The sequence below is a fragment of the Benincasa hispida genome, chromosome 12 (assembly GCF_009727055.1).
Source record: "Benincasa hispida cultivar B227 chromosome 12, ASM972705v1, whole genome shotgun sequence".
NCBI classification, from domain to species: domain Eukaryota; kingdom Viridiplantae; phylum Streptophyta; class Magnoliopsida; order Cucurbitales; family Cucurbitaceae; genus Benincasa; species Benincasa hispida.
In genome coordinates, this window is record NC_052360.1 from 12,824,562 (window position 1) to 12,841,728 (window position 17,167).

The window sequence follows — 17,167 nt, forward strand, 5'->3', positions numbered from 1 at the left end:
GAGTTATGAACTCTTGTCTATGAGGGCGGTCCTTTGATTTGTATGGATGAGAGTGGCTAGATCGCCGACTCAACAAGCCTACCATTTTGGGAATTTGTCTGATTAGGGAGCTGGGAACACAGCTACACAAGAAGGAATTCACTCATTCCCCGAGGTCAGGGTAAGTAGATAAATTGCTCTCTTAAAGGCTGATCCCAGGGCTTGAACAATGTGGTGCAACACCCTCTCCTAGCCCAAGAGGGGTTTAGTCATATTTGGACTATGATCTATTGTTCATTAGAGGGATCGGTGGTACTTAAGGAGTTAGATGTAATTACAGGGGTAAAACGGTAATTTTGGCCCAGCTATACTTACGAGCAATTTGTGAAGGGTCATCATACTGTTGATTGGTTATATTCAATGGACACATAAATATATCTGTTGTGCAAAGAGTGCAGTTATCGATCTTTAGTGGAATACCAGACAGTTAACGGATGATGAATAGTTTAATTAAAGAGTTTGATTAATTATTCATGTACCGTTGGGGCTTCAAGTTACAGATCCATGATGTCCCCTTGGTAGCTCAATAGGATTAAATGAGAATCATTTTTTGGATTAATTTGAATTGTTCAAATTAATAGAGGGATTTAATTATATATGATATAATTAAGTTATTTTAATTATATGTGATATAATTATTATAATGGTGAGAAGAAATAAATATTTGAATATGATTCAAATATTATTTATATGAATTGGATTCATAATTGTTAAATTTGATATAAATGTGATTTAAATTAAATATCATATGAGAGAAAAGAATCTATAGGTTATATTGTATATGATACAATATTAAAACTATAGATTATATGTTCTATTTGATATAATATATAGTTTAATATATATATTATATGATATTTTAGTTATCATATTTATATATATATTAATTGTTATTTCAATTTGAATGAGGGAGGGAGTTACAACTTCCTCCCCCTCTTTTCAACATGGGTGGTTGCTGTCTTGGCTTTTGAAAAGAGAGGAGAGAGTCTCTTTCTTAGAGAGATACACTGTGAGAAAGACAGAAGTTGTTTTGTAAGTTTTGAGTTGTTGGTGAACAATCTTAACTCTTCCTCCTCTCCACTTAAATTTTATTCCCTGATTCCAAAATAGTTTGAACCCATCACTCTTGAGTTCTCTACCTGAGAATACCAAGGAAGACATCATGGTAGTATTCGTATCTTGATCGAGGGATTCTCGAAGAAAGGTAAGGGTTTCTGAAATCCTAAGTTAAATTCATTACTAAGGAACTCTAGGCCATTATCAGTCCTAAAGTATTTAATTTTCTTTTCAGTTTGAGTCCCTACTTTAACTTTCCAAATTTCAAAGTATTCAAAAGTTTAGTGTTTAGACTTTAGAGGATAAGTCGATACCTTCCTTGAAAAGTCATCTATTAAGGATAGGAAATACCTAGAACTTTTCCAAGATAAAATCCTTACTGGTCCCCAAAGATCTCCATGTATGTAGCCAAGAATATCTTTTGAAGATTTTTCTCCTTTAGAGAACTTTAGCCATTTTGACTTCTCATAAATACAATGTTCACAAAAGCCAAGCCTTTCCATTCCTCTAGCTTGAATCAGCCCTTGCTTTTGTAGCTTATTATGACCTCTCTCACTGATATGTGAAAGCCTTCAATGCCATAATTCTAGTTCATTATCTTTCTCGAATTCAGAAATCAGGGCATACTTAGGTATATTCACCTTTCTTATAATATACAAGCATTTTTTCTTCTTTCTAGTGAGAATAATTCTGTCTTGCTTCATTATCTCCACCACCCCTTCTCAGCATGAATAGAGCAGTTGATGTCATCAAGCATACCTAAAGAGATAATATTTTCTCTTTAGTTTAGGAACAGGTCTAATGTAACGACCCGAGTTCAGGAGGGGTATATGAATGAACCGATATCACATCTGAATGAGAGGGATCCTGAGGACATGAAAGTATGATTAAGAAAAGGCTTACCAACAAGGTGCACCTTCATTTTTGGTGGCTCAATCATAAGAACTCCAAAGATAAGCGTGCTTAGCTTGGAGCAATCCTAAGTTGGGTGACCTCCTGGGAATTTTTCCTAGGATGCATGTGAGTGAGGACAAAGCATGCTAAAAAAGACCCGTGTTGGTTTATGGGGACAACTTTCACTTCTAAAAAGCATTCGAGACAAGTGAGGATGATGTAGCCAGGTCGCAGGGGAATGCCGAGGCCATCCAGATTCCGAATCCTTGTCCGAATCCTGGGTCTGGGGTGATACATCTTTAGGATTACCCCCCTGTTGTTTGAAAGCTTAAACAACACTGAGTCTACATCGATAATGTAAACTAAGTCTCGCTCTTCTTTCTTAGAGGTCATGTGATAGGTACACCCTGAGTCTAGGACCTAGTCTTCCTCCTCAGTTTCAATTTCCATGGCCCTTTTGTTGGTTGCTGCTAAAACCTCAGTGTATTCAAAAGTCTCATCACCAACAAATCCACTATTTCTTCCATGTTCCCTTTCTTTTCTATGACCATCTCTTCTGAAGTCTATGTTTCGATTGGTGTCTTTTTTGCCATAGGGTCTATATCTTCTATTTTCATCTCTTCGGGAAGATTTGCCCCTCTCAGGACAATTTCTTTTAAAATTCCCTTTATTGTGGCATATGAAACATTTCAGTACTGGTTTTTCACTATTCATCCTTTGGCCTCTATTGTAATAATTCATTTTAAAATGATTCTTACCTTTAGAGAAAAGACATTTTGCCCCACTTGTAATTTTATTTTCTGCTTTTAGCTCTAATTCCTTATTTTTTAAGGTTATTATCACAGAAAGAACAGTGATGTTTTCTCTATCATATTTTAATGTCGACTTCACTTCCTTGTAGGTATTATGGATCAAGTTAATAAGGATGGCAACCTTACTTTCTACTCCCAACTTTTCTCCAGACTGATTGAGAGTATTAGTAATTTTCTTGAACTCATCCAGGTTCTCATCAAAATTCTCGTTTTGATTCATTTTGAATTAGAAGAGTTTTTCCCTTACATAGATTTTATTTGGTAGGTCCTTGTCATAGAAGGCCATGAGCTTCTCCCAAATGTCAGATAGTGGTCTCATCAATTACCTTTCTCAACACAGTGTCAGTGATGTTAAGGATGAATGTACCGTAAGAAAATTCTTCCATATTCTCTTTTTCTTCTTTGCTTAGAGTTGTGAGTGTCTTGGGGTCTTTTAAGGCCTTCAAGGCCTTTTGCAATCCAAGAATGTAGTAATCCTTTTTTCCCAAAGGGTAAAGTCCCCAATCCCATTGAACTTTTCAATTTCAAACTTCATGGTAGTCATCTTCCTTCTTTGGCTCTAATACCAGTACTTGAAAAATAAAATTGACGTTTTATGTGTTTAAAATGAGGCCACTATAAGCTCTTTTCTTTCCACGAATTATGCTCTTTTAACCAAATCGAATTTCACTTTATATTGATTTCATTTCTTCTTCCTTTTTCTGCATGCGATCGAGAGAGAAAAGAATGAGATTCTAGGGTTTGATCTTCAAGGATGCAGCGGTGATCTCCAATATCAAGAAGAAAGTAAAGAATATGAAGAAGAAGAAAATAACGATAAGGTTTATAAAGGTTTGGCTTATCAGCTTACATCCACAGTTCAAATCTCCAAGAAGTTCATTAATAGGCTCTCAAGAAGAAGATACAAATTACAAAGATAAATGTTTTCAGCTAGTTTTTCTCTCCCTCTATTTCACTACTCAAAGTAAAAGAAAATCACACAGAAATTATTTGTTTTATACATAGCACAATGAAGTTTAATATGTTATGTTAGCTGAAATAACAATTGATTTCTTAGGTCTAACAGCTAACAGCTAATTGCTTTCTTGTTTACTTCTTCAATAGATTTTCGTAGATAAGCTGGGAGTAAGAGAAAGAGGAAATGAATTTAACTTCACTACTGGTATGAAAAATGCATCAAGGTAATGTCACAAGTAACTATATTACAATAAGTTTTATCACTAACCAAATGCCAATCACTGGCTTGGTAGCTTCATCACTTCAGTTGGTTCATGTAATCACTATTATAAAAACTACATTACTTGACACTTGAAACTTGAAAGTACTTGACATTTCTACACAAAAAAAATGTCAAGTAATATGTAAATTTGATGAAAAACGTGAAGAATAATGAAAAAATGGAGGTTGGCATCAATTTTCGGAATTTTTTCACACTATCATAAACTTGACAATTGAGAAATGTCAAGCAGTTTTCTCATTTACTTGACGCTTTATCAACATCAAGTAATTTATGGTTTAATTTTTTTAGGGATTCATATATATTCTAAAAAATGAAAAATTAGGAGAGATGCCCTCCAACCCTTGAAACCACAACAAGATGAACGTCCTTCTCGAGATAATTGGAAAACATCGTGCCTCCACTCACGCCAATCGTCGTCGTGCCATTTTGTTGTCATGTCGTCATGTCTCACTCATTCAACTCTCTCCTCTAGCGTTGTCACGCTATTGTCGAACACGTCCCTTTGTCATGTGGATAATTGGTTCAATCAACTAATTCCTCTTCATCTCTCGCAGTGCAGCTCATTGGAGACTCTAAATCTGAGTAATAAGATCTTCTCTCTATTTTAAGTTCTGTCACTTTACTTTTATGAATGAATGAATTATGAATCAAATCTAGATTTCCATTACGATTCATTTTTCATACAATTAGGTAATTAGGGTTTGCTATTCTACTTTTTCGTTATTGTTGAGATTTGAGATTTTTCTTCATTAAATTTCAAATTTTAAGTTTCGTAAATTTATTGTTATATTTAATTTTCAATATAATGTCTAATGTTTATCTAAGATATAAGTTATCTGTTATTTTTAAGCTTTTAATGTTTTGTGGGTTTCTCTTTTTAATATTATTTTAAATTCTAAGTCTAGTATTAATTAAGTTCATATCCTTGTTCTATATAAGGGTGAGCTACCATGTATTGAGAGTACCACAACTTTATGTATTAAATCTTAAGTATCACATTTTTTGTATCACCATTTTACATATCACAATTTTGTGTATCACCAATGTTTTTCCTACTTCAATAAGAAGTTTGAATTTCACTCTCATTTTCATTTTTCTTCTCTTTCTTTAACAAACATTGAGATATGAGTTTGCTTTCACAACATTTATTTTTTTATCGATCCCATTTTATCAATAGTGGTATTCAAGAAAATTTGATTTTTTCAATAGTGGTATCAGAGCCTTAGATTTGAAGGTCAGTGGTTTTGTTTGAGAGTAAATTTTCTCCATTTTTTGTATTTGAAAAATATCATCCAATTTCAATGTTTCCTCTCCTCCACATTTCAATGGTGAAAACTACTAGTTTTGGGTTATTAAAATGCAATCCTATCTTAAGACACTTGGCTTTTGAGAATCCGTTTTAACTAATGTGATCCTCAACTACTGCGAGAAAATCCAACATTAAATCAAATCAGACTCTATGAAAAGGAGAAATTGAAGAAGCCCAAAGCTTTATCCGTAATTCATGCCGCTTTATCAGATCTTATATTTTCAAGGATTGTTGATTGTAAAATGACAAAAGAAGCTTAGGATAAATTACATAAGGAATTTGAAGGAAGTGCAAGGGTGAAAGCTGTCAAATTGTTGACTCTCAAGAGAGAGTATAAGATGCTAAAAATGAAGGATTTAGATTTTGTGGGGGACTACACAACAAAATTGATGACCATTGTAAACCAGATAAGGTTAGCTGGTGAAAATTTTCCATATCAAAGATATCAATAAATTTGAGTCAAAGATATCAGTCATAGAGGAGTCTTCTGATCTAACAAATCTCTCTATAACTGAAATGATTAGCAAATTACAAGCCCATGAACAAAGGGGTATAATGCATAATGAGGAGCTAGTTCTATTGGGGTTGATGCCCTAAATCTCGTAGGGTCCTATAGTTTGTAAATCTTGTACGAACAAACTTGTATGTGATTAATAATATTTGATATTTTATTCACTTCGTCTATGAAATATGTGATATTTTAGTTGCATTAACCACAAACCAATAAACTAACATCCAAGGTTATCGTTATAACTTAAACATGTATATGGAGACATACATGTGGATCATGTTTGAGTGATAACCTAAATGGTCTGTAGTAAGTGGATAAGGCTGGGTACCTTATCCTTGTGACACTATGAGTATGGTTCACTCCGTAGGTGTTACAAATGTTGTAAAGTGCTACAAATGATCTGATCCTGATCATTCATGTATTGGACATGCGAGCGGGGATATTCTATATAAAGGAGTTTGTATAAGACTAGACCACGAAATGCTTATTCTCATTATATAACGTCGTCCATAATAGAGACTTTCATTTCAATAGGATGACCATAGGTAACATGACCTTATTCCTGAATGAGCTGTGAACTCCTGTCTATGATGGTGGTCATTTTATTTGTATGGGTGAGAGTGGTCAAATCACCGACTCAACAAGTCTATCATTTTGGGGATTCGTCTGATTGGGCAGTTGGGAACTCAACTACAGAAGATGAAATTCACTCTTTCCCCGAAGCAGGGGTAAGTAGATAAATTGCTCCCTTAAGGGTTGATTCTGGGTCTTGAGCAATGTAGCACCACACCCTCTCTTGGCCCGATAGGGGTTTAGTCATAGTGGGACTATGATCTATTATTCATTAGAGGGATCAGTGGTACTTAAGAAGTTAGAGGTAACTACAAAGGCTTAACGGTAACTTGACCCAGCTGTACTTACGAGCAATTTGTGAAGGGTCATCGTACTATTGATTGGTTATATCCAATGGACACAGAAATATATCCATAGTGCGAAGAGTGCAGCTGTCGATCTTAAGTGGAGTGCCTGAAAGTTAACGGATGGTGGATAATGTAATTAAAGAGTTTAATTAATTATTCACGTACCGTTGGAGCTTCAAGCTACAGGTCCATAAGGTCCCTTTAGTAGCTGAAAAGGATTTAGTTGAGAATCGGTTTTTGGGTTAATTTGAATTGTTCAAATTAATAAGAGGGAAATATAATTAAATTGATTCAATTATATATGATATAATTGACATAATGTAATTTATACATTATAGTTTAGTTAGAGGAATGAATATTTGAATGTGATTCAAATATATTTTCTATGAATGAGATTCATAGTTGTTAAATTTAATATAAATCATATTTATATTAAATGTTATAAAATAGAGAGAAGGAACTGTAGTTTATATTGTATATGATGCAATATTAAAATTATAGGTTATAAATATAATATGCTAAGTTGGTTATCATATTTATATATATTATTACTTATTTAGATAATTAATCTCTTTTTCTCTAACCATCTTAGTGGGAGGTTATTTGGTTTTTATGGTAAAATGGAATAAATAAAATATGATTTTATTTTTCCATTGAAAAAAAGGTTACACGAATTATGAGTGATCTATACGATAGGAACCTTCACACTACATGATGGAAGAACTTTGCTATAAGATAGTCTTCTTCTTCAATCATCTTCCTCCTCTAAACTCACAGACTCCCTTCTAACCAAAATAGTCAGAGTCCACCACTCCTGGGTTTTCACCCTGAGAATATCGACGTCACCAAATGGTTGTGTCTTCCTTTTTGGTTTGAGTTCTGTTGTTATTCAAGGAGTTCGTGACTGTTCGAGGAGTTGGTGACAATTCGAGGGTTGTACTAGAAGAACTGTTATTTAAAGGTATAATTACTTGAACCCTTTTTTTTGTTAAAAAACATGGGATTTTTATTAAGATGCATAATCTATATGTTTGCTATAAATATTTGTTTTCAATCTAAATGGAATTTGGACGATCCACTTCTGCTCATGGATCTTGTAGAATGAGTTCCTTCAAGTTGATGGTGCATTCCATGTAAAGTTTAAAGACAAGAAAATTGTTGGAGAAGATGATAAACATGCAATTAAAAACCAGGTGAGTATGGAAAGAGAAGGAGCGTCAAGAAAAGATCAATTTTCTCCATGTTTTCATAAAAAGACTAACCACGCTAAAAATAATTGTTGGTTAAAGAAACAAACATGTCTACAATTGCGATTTTTGCAACAAAAATGGTCATACGGAGAAGTTTTGTTATGGTAAACAAAACCAAATCCAAAATTCCCAGCAACTAACAAATTGTGCAGATGACAATGAATAAACAAATGTTTTGTTTATGGCATCTCATTTTGATGATAAAGTGTCAACCTCATAGCTTATTGATAGCGGATGCACTTCCCAATGCAAATAATCGTCACAGAATGACGGATTTGCATGGACTATCGCAAACTAAATGCGGCGACAAAGAAGGATCATTTCCTTTTGCCTTTTATCGACCAAATGCTAGACCGCCTAACTAGAAATGATTTCTACTGCTTCTTGGATGGATACACCGACTATAACCAAATCATGATTGCTCCTGAAGATCAAGAGAAAACCACATTCACTTGCCCGTATGGAACATTTGCGTTTCGCCGCATGCCGTTTGGCCTATGCAATGCGTCGAGCACTTTCCAACGGTGCATGATGGTCATTTTTTTAGAATATCTTGAAGATTTAGTAGAAATTTTCATGGACGACTTCTTGATGTATGGGCAAACATATGAAGTCTGTCTCAACAATCTGAAGAAGATATTGAAAAGATGTGAAGAGACGAACCTCGTGCTGAATTGGGAGAAATGCCACTTCATGGTGAAGGAAGGTATTGTGCTTGAGGACAAAGTCTCCAAGGATGGGCTGGAGGTAGACAAGGCAAAGATTAAGGCGATTGAAAAGCTTCCACCCCCAGCGAATGTGAAGGCTGTTAGGAGCTTATTGGGACATGTTGGCTTTTATAGACGTATTGTGAAAGACTTTTCAAGGATTGCACGACCACTGAGTGCGTTGTTGGAGGCAGAAAGAAAGTTTGACTTCAATGACCAATGCCTCAACGCATTCAAGATATTGAAAAACTCATTAACAACCGCACCTGTGTTGATCGCACCGGACTGGACATAGCGACACAAGCGGTTATGCGGTGGGAGCAGTGCTGGTGCAGAAGAAGAAAACAATGCTACATCCCATCGCATATGCGAGTAAAACCCTAAACCCTGCTCAAACAAATTACAAAACCACAGAAAAAGAATTGCTTGTGGTGATATTTGCGTTGGAAAAATTCAGAGCTTATTTGCTGGGAACTAAAGTAATCATTCACACTGACCACTCAGCGATAAAATATTTGATGACAAATAAAGGTGCGAAGTCGAGATTGATTAGATGGGTTCTCCTCCTCCAGAAATTCAAGATGAAAATTATTGATCGCAAGGGGATGGAGAACTAGGTTGTGGACCATTTATCCAAATTAGAAAATTCAAAATTTGACCGCAACCAGGCAGAGGTGAACGCAACGTTCCCAGATGAGCAACTATTTAAAATTGAAGAATTGCCATGGTTTGTGGACGTGGTAAATTTTCTGGTTTGCGAACAATTTCCCGAAGACTATACAGACCACCAAAAGAGGCGGCTTAGACATGAATGCAGATCATATTATTGGGACGAGCCAAATCTTCATAAGAGGGGGTCAGACCAAATTTTGCACCTGTGGGTACCAGATGTTGCTCACCAACGCATATTATTATAATGCCATGACTCGCCATATGGAGGACACTTTGGAGACCAACGCATATCAGCCAAGGTGTTACAAAGTGGGTATTTTTGGCCAACATTATTCAAGGACATAAGAGACTATGCGATGAAATGTGATCGGTGCCAATGCACGGTAAACATTTCATGGAAGCATGCGATGCCCAGGAACATCATTTTAGAACTGGAATTGTTCGACGTCTGGGGCATAGACTTCATGGGACCATTTTCACCATCGAATGGTCACAAATATATTCTGTTAGCCATCGACTACGTTTCTAAATGGGTAGAAGCGGTATCATCCGCCGCAAGCGATGCGGCGGTAGTCTCCAGGTTCTTGAAGAAAAATATCTTCACTCGTTTTGGCACTCCACATGCGATAATAAGTGATGACGACTCCCACTTTGTTAATCACATCGTCAACAACTTGCTGCTCAAATATAATAAATATCCTCCATAAGGTGGCCACTGCATACCATCCACAGACAAATGGTCAAGCTGATATTAGAGAAGATGGTAAAGCCTTCACGAAAAGATTGGGCAATGTAGCTGGACGACGCCCTGTAGGCATACATGACTGCCTGTAAGACACCTATAGGAATGTCCCCGTATGTGCTGGTGTTCGGAAAGGCATGTCATTTATTGCTTGAGCTGGAGCATAAAGCATTGTGGGTAGTGAAAAAGCTAAACTTTGACTTAAAGGCCGTAGGGGAAGCAAGGAAGCTTCAATTGGTCGAGCTTGAGGAATGGAGAACTAACACATATGAGAATTCAAAAATCTACAAGGAGCGCACAAAGCGCTGGCATGACAAACAATTATGCGAGAAGAATCTCCAAGGAATAAAAGGTCTTATTATTCAATTCATGGCTACGACCCTTTCCTGGGAAATTAAAGTCACGTTGGTCCGGAATCTTCATAATCAGAGAGGTATTCCCGCATGGCACGGTTGAGTTATCCAAAGAAGACGGGACCAACACATTCAAAGTCAATAGGCAAAGAGTCAAAATATATTGCGGAGAAGATTTGCTTCACAAGGTCGCCTCCGTGCACCTGAGGAACTCTGACTGAAAAAGAAGTGGCCAGTCCCTACACAATCATACGATTCAAATTCATCAGGGACGCAAGTTTTGTGAAGTATCCGTTGAAACCTTCAATTCATGAACTTATTTCTATCTCCTTATACTTATTATCATTTCGTTATCCGTTGCATTTTTTTTAAAAAAAAAAACAAAAAAAACAAACTTTGTAACTTTGTTTTTTATTTAACCCTCTCGATGTTTTCTTTGCAACGATCGTGGTGAACGATTACGGAGGAGCTACATGAAAGATGCGACTAGTTCAAACAGCCACCGCAATCAAAGAAGGATGCAATCTCAAATAATGTGATCAATCGCCGCAAAAAAGGATGTGTTCACAATTAATGCGGGTGACAGAGAAAATTTGGGGGTTGTATCTTTCCTTGACTTTGTTTATTCCAAATTTTGCTCTATCATATATCATTCTAACTTTGACAATTTTATCATCGCATCCTCTTTAGTCGGCACAATCATTTAACATTTATTAATTTAGTAAGTCACCGCATTATTTCTCTTTGCCAATTATGATTTCAATGATGAAACGCATGCCTCTATTTTTTTCTCACATGTACTCGAGTCAACTTAATTTGAGGACAGTCAACTCATGAAATATTTCTAGAAGTTAGTGGTCCACCAGCTTTCTTTCAAACTTACTTTTATGAAATTTCCTAAGAGCATCGCATGAATTCTTTCAATCTTTTAGCAATGAGGACATTGCTGCGTTTAAATTTGGGGGTGGGTATTCATTTTCAATCTTGCCATTTTGCATCTACAAAAAAGGAAAAAAAAACATAACGTTGCGATCGGATCCTACTCGTAGTTGGATGTTCGCATGACACACGTGGGGGCAAGCCAAAATGAAGGTAGGAATCATGATCAATGCATAAATAAAATGATCGCAACTCCGCTGCCAAATGGGCATGAGTTTAGATTGAGAAAGAGAGTCTTGCTCGTAGTTGGATGTCCGCATGACACACGTGGGGGCAAGCCAAAACGAAGGCTAGACACTTGGATCAATGCAAGGTCATAGAAAAAAATATATCTAAATTACACAAGGATAAAAATCATTTGAAAATACATCAGTTGAAAAAGTTTTTTTTATATGAAATAAATCATGTGATGCCCTGGAAACAGGTAAAGTCTTTTTGAAGGTTAAACTTGCGGTCCCTAAATTTTAGAAATATTTTAAGAAGAGACCTAAATAAGAATTAAGGAGATTTTGGTACATAACATTTGAATAAGGCAACCTTGAGAAATCTAGGAAAGAAGAAGGTGGTCGACTTTCTAGAGAAAATCTTTAGCTTATGCTTGAGGACAAGCATTGTTTTAAATTTGGGGGTGTGATAATGGGCAAAAATGCACATTATTGCAGCGCAAAGATAGAAAACAATGAAGGATTGCGATGGTAAAAATATACAAAATTGTGTCCAAAAGCATTAAGCTTATAACTTTGCGATCGCATGCGTCCATCGCATTAAAAAAACCTAACTTATGTATTTTGTGCAGAAAATGCGTTGGCACAAGGTGGAATTGTGATCCAAAGAAATTAACGTCCGAGCGCATTAAGAGATTGTGACCGCAAGGCGATGCGATCGTTTGCGTTCGCAAAGATCTGCTCAAGAAGGTGGATGCATAGAGCCAGCGCATCAAGGTGAAAGCTCAATAAATCACGATGGGATAGAAAGCTGATGACGATCGATTCTGAATTAAGTTGACAAGTTGTTAACGACACTGTAGCAAGTACACTCAACTTTTCGGTGACAATTATTCGGTGCATCAGACATAGAGAATAAATGAAATCCCATCAGTGTAATCTCTTGAGAGAAAAAGCTCTTCACCCTGAAGCTCTATAAATACCGAAGGCCACATTCGTTAAAGGAGTTCGCTCAGTTCGGAGAGTTCACCACATAGAAGATAGTTAGCCTTGTTCATAGTTTTTTTTATACTTAGAAGGCAGAGGCGAAAGAAGAGAGAAGACGTCGGAAGATCGTCCTGGTCAGCTCGAAAGAGTGCCAGGGAGCGTGGAAAACAAAGAGAGGGCTGTAATACTGATTCGTAATCCTGTATTGCCAACAACTTCATAAGGTTGATAACGTATTCGCTTTGGGATAATGATAACTGCGATACTACGTTCTAAATGATGTATGCAGTGATGCTTAGATATGTTCGTAGTATGCGTTCATGTAGTGTGCGCGTGTCACAAGTTTTCATACGCTAGAACCAAGTATAAATCCAACACAAGTTTCTCAGAGTTATCTGAGGTCAAACACGGGGATTGCGATGATTAATGCGATACTGATGTGATAAATGCAATCGGGAAACAAAATAATAATAAATTGATTTAAGAAAAGTAACATGCGATGAAAAGTAAAATGCGATAATACAGTAACATGCGATGATAAATAAAGTGTGATAATAATTTACTGTTATAAAATAAGATGCGGTAATAAAATAGAATGTGGTAACAAATAAATGAATAAACAATTAAATATACAAGTTGAGGACTGGCTGTGAAGATGTGCAAAAGTATCTGATAAATGCGGTGGCAAATCTTGTGAAATGTGTCAGAAAGAGAATGGGTTGAGGGAAAGGACATCGCAAGTTCATCAATCTTGTTGAGGATGCAACTAAGGTTCTGCTTTCCCTAGGTTTACACCTTTCAGTGTCGGCCGCGTTCTCATATGTCTATGGTGAAACAGGGATGAACGTGGTGAATGCAAGGTTGTCTCCATCTCTGGAAATACTTCTCGCTTTAGTTAACGCATTCTTCCAACCTTCTTTCGAGAGGCGGAATAACATCTTCACTTCTGCTCTCACAGGTGAAGATGCCATTGAGCATGCTTTAGCTAAACTCGCTTAATCCTTCCCCCTTACCCTGAGGGATTAGTTACACATGGTGAAGGAAATGGATGATGAATGTATGGTGAAGAATAGAGAGATGACGATGAATATGATAATGATATTAAAATCTAAAGATAAGCATTTGTTACAGACAAAGAATAAAAGATTAGGAATGAACATAGTTGATGAATAGAAATTAAGAACAAATAAGGAAAGCATGTCAATGTCTTGACACGGATCCCGATCAGAGACGATATGCTTACCAGCATGTGGGAGGAATGGAGTGGAGAACTTCCTCCTCTGGCTTGTTTTCCATGTAGAAGTGATCTTTGCACATAGCTTCTTCTTCAGGAATGGGAATGAATTGCATGCTTCAGAGACTTACCTTTTGGCTTGTCTCGTCTTTCTCCTCGGATTTTCTCTAAGTTGTCTCTTCAAACCAGCCTCCCTCCTTGAAATTGATGTAGCTAGTTATAGACCTTGGCATCTTCTGCATTAGTGGTCCCGCTCTGAAAAGCTGATTTTTCCTGCCATGGCTTGGTGGAAACGTCCGCTCTGCTCCATGTTTAATTTGTCAGAATTGTACAACAGAAAAGCTGTACAATTTTAGAAGTCCTTGCGAATGCGTCGCTCTTTACATCTACGATCGATCTCCGCATGCGGTGTAATTCCTTTGATCTTTTTATCGATTGTCGCTTGTGGTGCCAATGCATTGATCGTTTGCGTCCATCATCGATCGTCGCATGCGCTGCAATTGCGTTGTTCTTTTTCGTTCTTGATTGACCGCCACATGTAGTGCGAATGCGTTGTTCTTTTTGTCCTCGAGCGATCGTCGCATGCGATGACCTATTTTTTGCAAAACAAAGACTTGGACATTCCATTTTGCCATCGCAATGGGGTTAGCGGGTGTGCTTACGACACTTTACAAATTTTGCATTTCTAAGCCAATTTCTATACTGTCGACACAACTTTTACCTTCTTTTTGCCACATAATATAAATAAAACAGTATAAATAACTTGTATTTCTACAAGTCTTTACACCCCCAAATTTAGATATATGCTTGTCCTCAAGCATATCCTCAACTAAAGCAATTCAACTCAAATCCTATCCTAACTTTGCATCGATCGGCTACTCTGAATGCTCCACCTCTACATAATTTCTCAAACTACAAATTCCTTCTATCCTCTGAACATTTCTTCAGCATGCTCTACTTTATTCTTACCTAAGACAAACTTCTGCTCAAAGTTCGTTTCTTGTTTTGAAAAGAATGTTTTACCTATTCTTGTGAAAACAACGAAGTGCACCTTTTATGCAGTGACCTGGTTTGCGTCTTCCCATAGAGAGCGTTGATCATGGTTACACCCTTCATTTTGGCTTGCTCCCACGGGTGTCATGCGAGCATCCAACTTCGGTTGTGTACCAAGCTCAACTTCAACTCTTGATCCTTAGACAAGTTTTAACTTTTGCTGGTCAGTGGAGTTGTCTCTTTTATTCTTATTATTACTTTTTTTGTATTGTGTCGATCCTGGTAACCTACCTTCGTTTTGGCTTGCTCCCACGGGTGTCATGCGAACATCCAACTACGAGCAGTTTCCTTTCACGACTTAACTCTTATCAGGTTGGGATTTTCCCTTACGCTGACAGTGGGGTTTTTTATTTTTTATTATTTTTTTTTTTTTATGATGGTCGCATTTGCTTGATATGACCGCATCCGCTTGATTGCATTTGTTCGACCTTCCGCACCCCCAGATTTAGAGAGTCGTAAGGTCCTCATTGCGTTGTTTTGGACTGATAACTTGTAGAAATACAAGTTATTTATGCTGCCTTATTCAGATATTGCGGCCAAAAGGAAGGAAAGTTGCATCAATTGTATTGAAAATAGCTAAGAAATGCGAAAATTATAAATTTTCGTCAATAAACCCACTAACACCATTACGATGGTATAATAGAGTGTTTTAATGTCTGTTTTGCAGGAAATCAGTCACCGCATGCGTTCATGGCTCAAAGATGAAAGAACTACGCATCTATGTTGCCTTGCGCCCATCATTCAGGAATGAATAGACGATCAACGCAATGACAGCGCAAGCGACAGTCGATCCAGAGCTGAACTTCAACTGCATGTGGTAATAAAAAATAACACCGCATGTGGACACACGATCGAAAGATGCAAATGAGCAATGCAATTGCAGAGGATTTTGACACGTGTACAGCTGACCGTTGTGCATTTTTTATGGATTGATTGCATAACAAAAGGAATATTTATTCCACCATTCTCGGGATTTCCATAACAATAAAGTGGGCACCACACGGTAGAGAGTCAGAGCATTCATCTATAAATACCTCTGGCCATTCCATTGAGAAAGGATACTTGATACGAGGTTATTTTGATATTTGTATATTGAGATAGAGACTGGTCTAAGTGCTGATCGAAGAAGATCCGCGAAGATTTAAGAGACAAGGCCGAGAGGTGAGTCTCAGAGCAAATCCTTTCAATCCTCGATGTTGAAGCTCTGTACCAAGGTCACTTCTATCGGACGAGCAAGCCTGAGAGGAAAGCTCTTCGGTTCATCCATTCCACACTCCGGCAAGCAAATCCACCATCCAGATCTGTGTCAAGACGTTGGCACTCTTTTGTATTTGTTCTATCTCTATCATCAATTGTATTCATCTTCTTAATCTCCATCATTCACACCATGTATCAGATGCTTAAGATTAGTATTGAATATCATAATTGTTTTCATCTCCATCTTTTCCGTCTATTTCTGTTCCTCCATTAATCGCTTTCATCATTATGTTCTCTTAATCCTTTGGTTATTAAAATGAATTAAACAAGTAAATTAATCGGTGTTAAGGAAATAAACGTGTTTAGCTAAAGCATGCTCGGTGGCATCTTCACCGGTGACAGGGTGAAGAAGCCATTCCGCCTAATGACAGTAGGTTGAAAGAATGTGTTAACTGAAGCGAGAAGTACTTCCAGAGATGGAAGCAACCTTGTGTTCATTACATTCATCCTTGTTTCACCACAGAGATGTGGGAACGCAATCGATCACCGAGAGGTGTACGTTAAGGGAAAGCAAAACCACAGTTATATCTTTAACGCAATTAGTGAATTTGCGATGGTTTTACTAGTTATCCTTTCTTTTTTCTGTTTCTTTCACAAAGCCTTGCCACTGCATACCACAATCCTTTGTATAATCTTCACAGTCAGTCTCAAACTCGGTATCATATATCACGTAACTTGTATCTTGTATCATGTTAGCTTAGGTTTATTTTACCGAAACTTTACTTTACCGCATATTCTACTTTACCGCAACTTTAGATACTTGTACACACACACTCTTTTTAATTGTAAAAACCGGTCGCAAATATCACAAATGCAACGCAATAACCTCAAACAATCCCTGTGTTCGACCTCGGATCACACCGAGAAACTTGCGTTGGAATTATACTTGGTTTCAGCGCAAGAAAACTTGTGACAACGCATTACTCCCTAGCATACTACAAGATTTCATTAATAACGCATATCTATAAGTAGTATCGCCTAAATTGTGCATGAGCAATAATGCAGCATATCATTCCATCTTTGTCACC

At 37.0% G+C, this 17,167-nt stretch overlaps 1 long non-coding RNA gene across 1 annotated transcript; it reads left to right on the top strand.

Moving 5' to 3' along the window:
- Positions 1-2,839: 2,839 nt before the first annotated feature.
- On the top strand, positions 2,840-4,716 carry LOC120068355. The gene is made up of 4 exons (XR_005479173.1): positions 2,840-2,991; positions 3,067-3,632; positions 3,906-3,982; positions 4,330-4,716. It is a non-coding gene; the product is annotated as an uncharacterized LOC120068355 (long non-coding RNA).
- Positions 4,717-17,167: the final 12,451 nt, after the last annotated feature.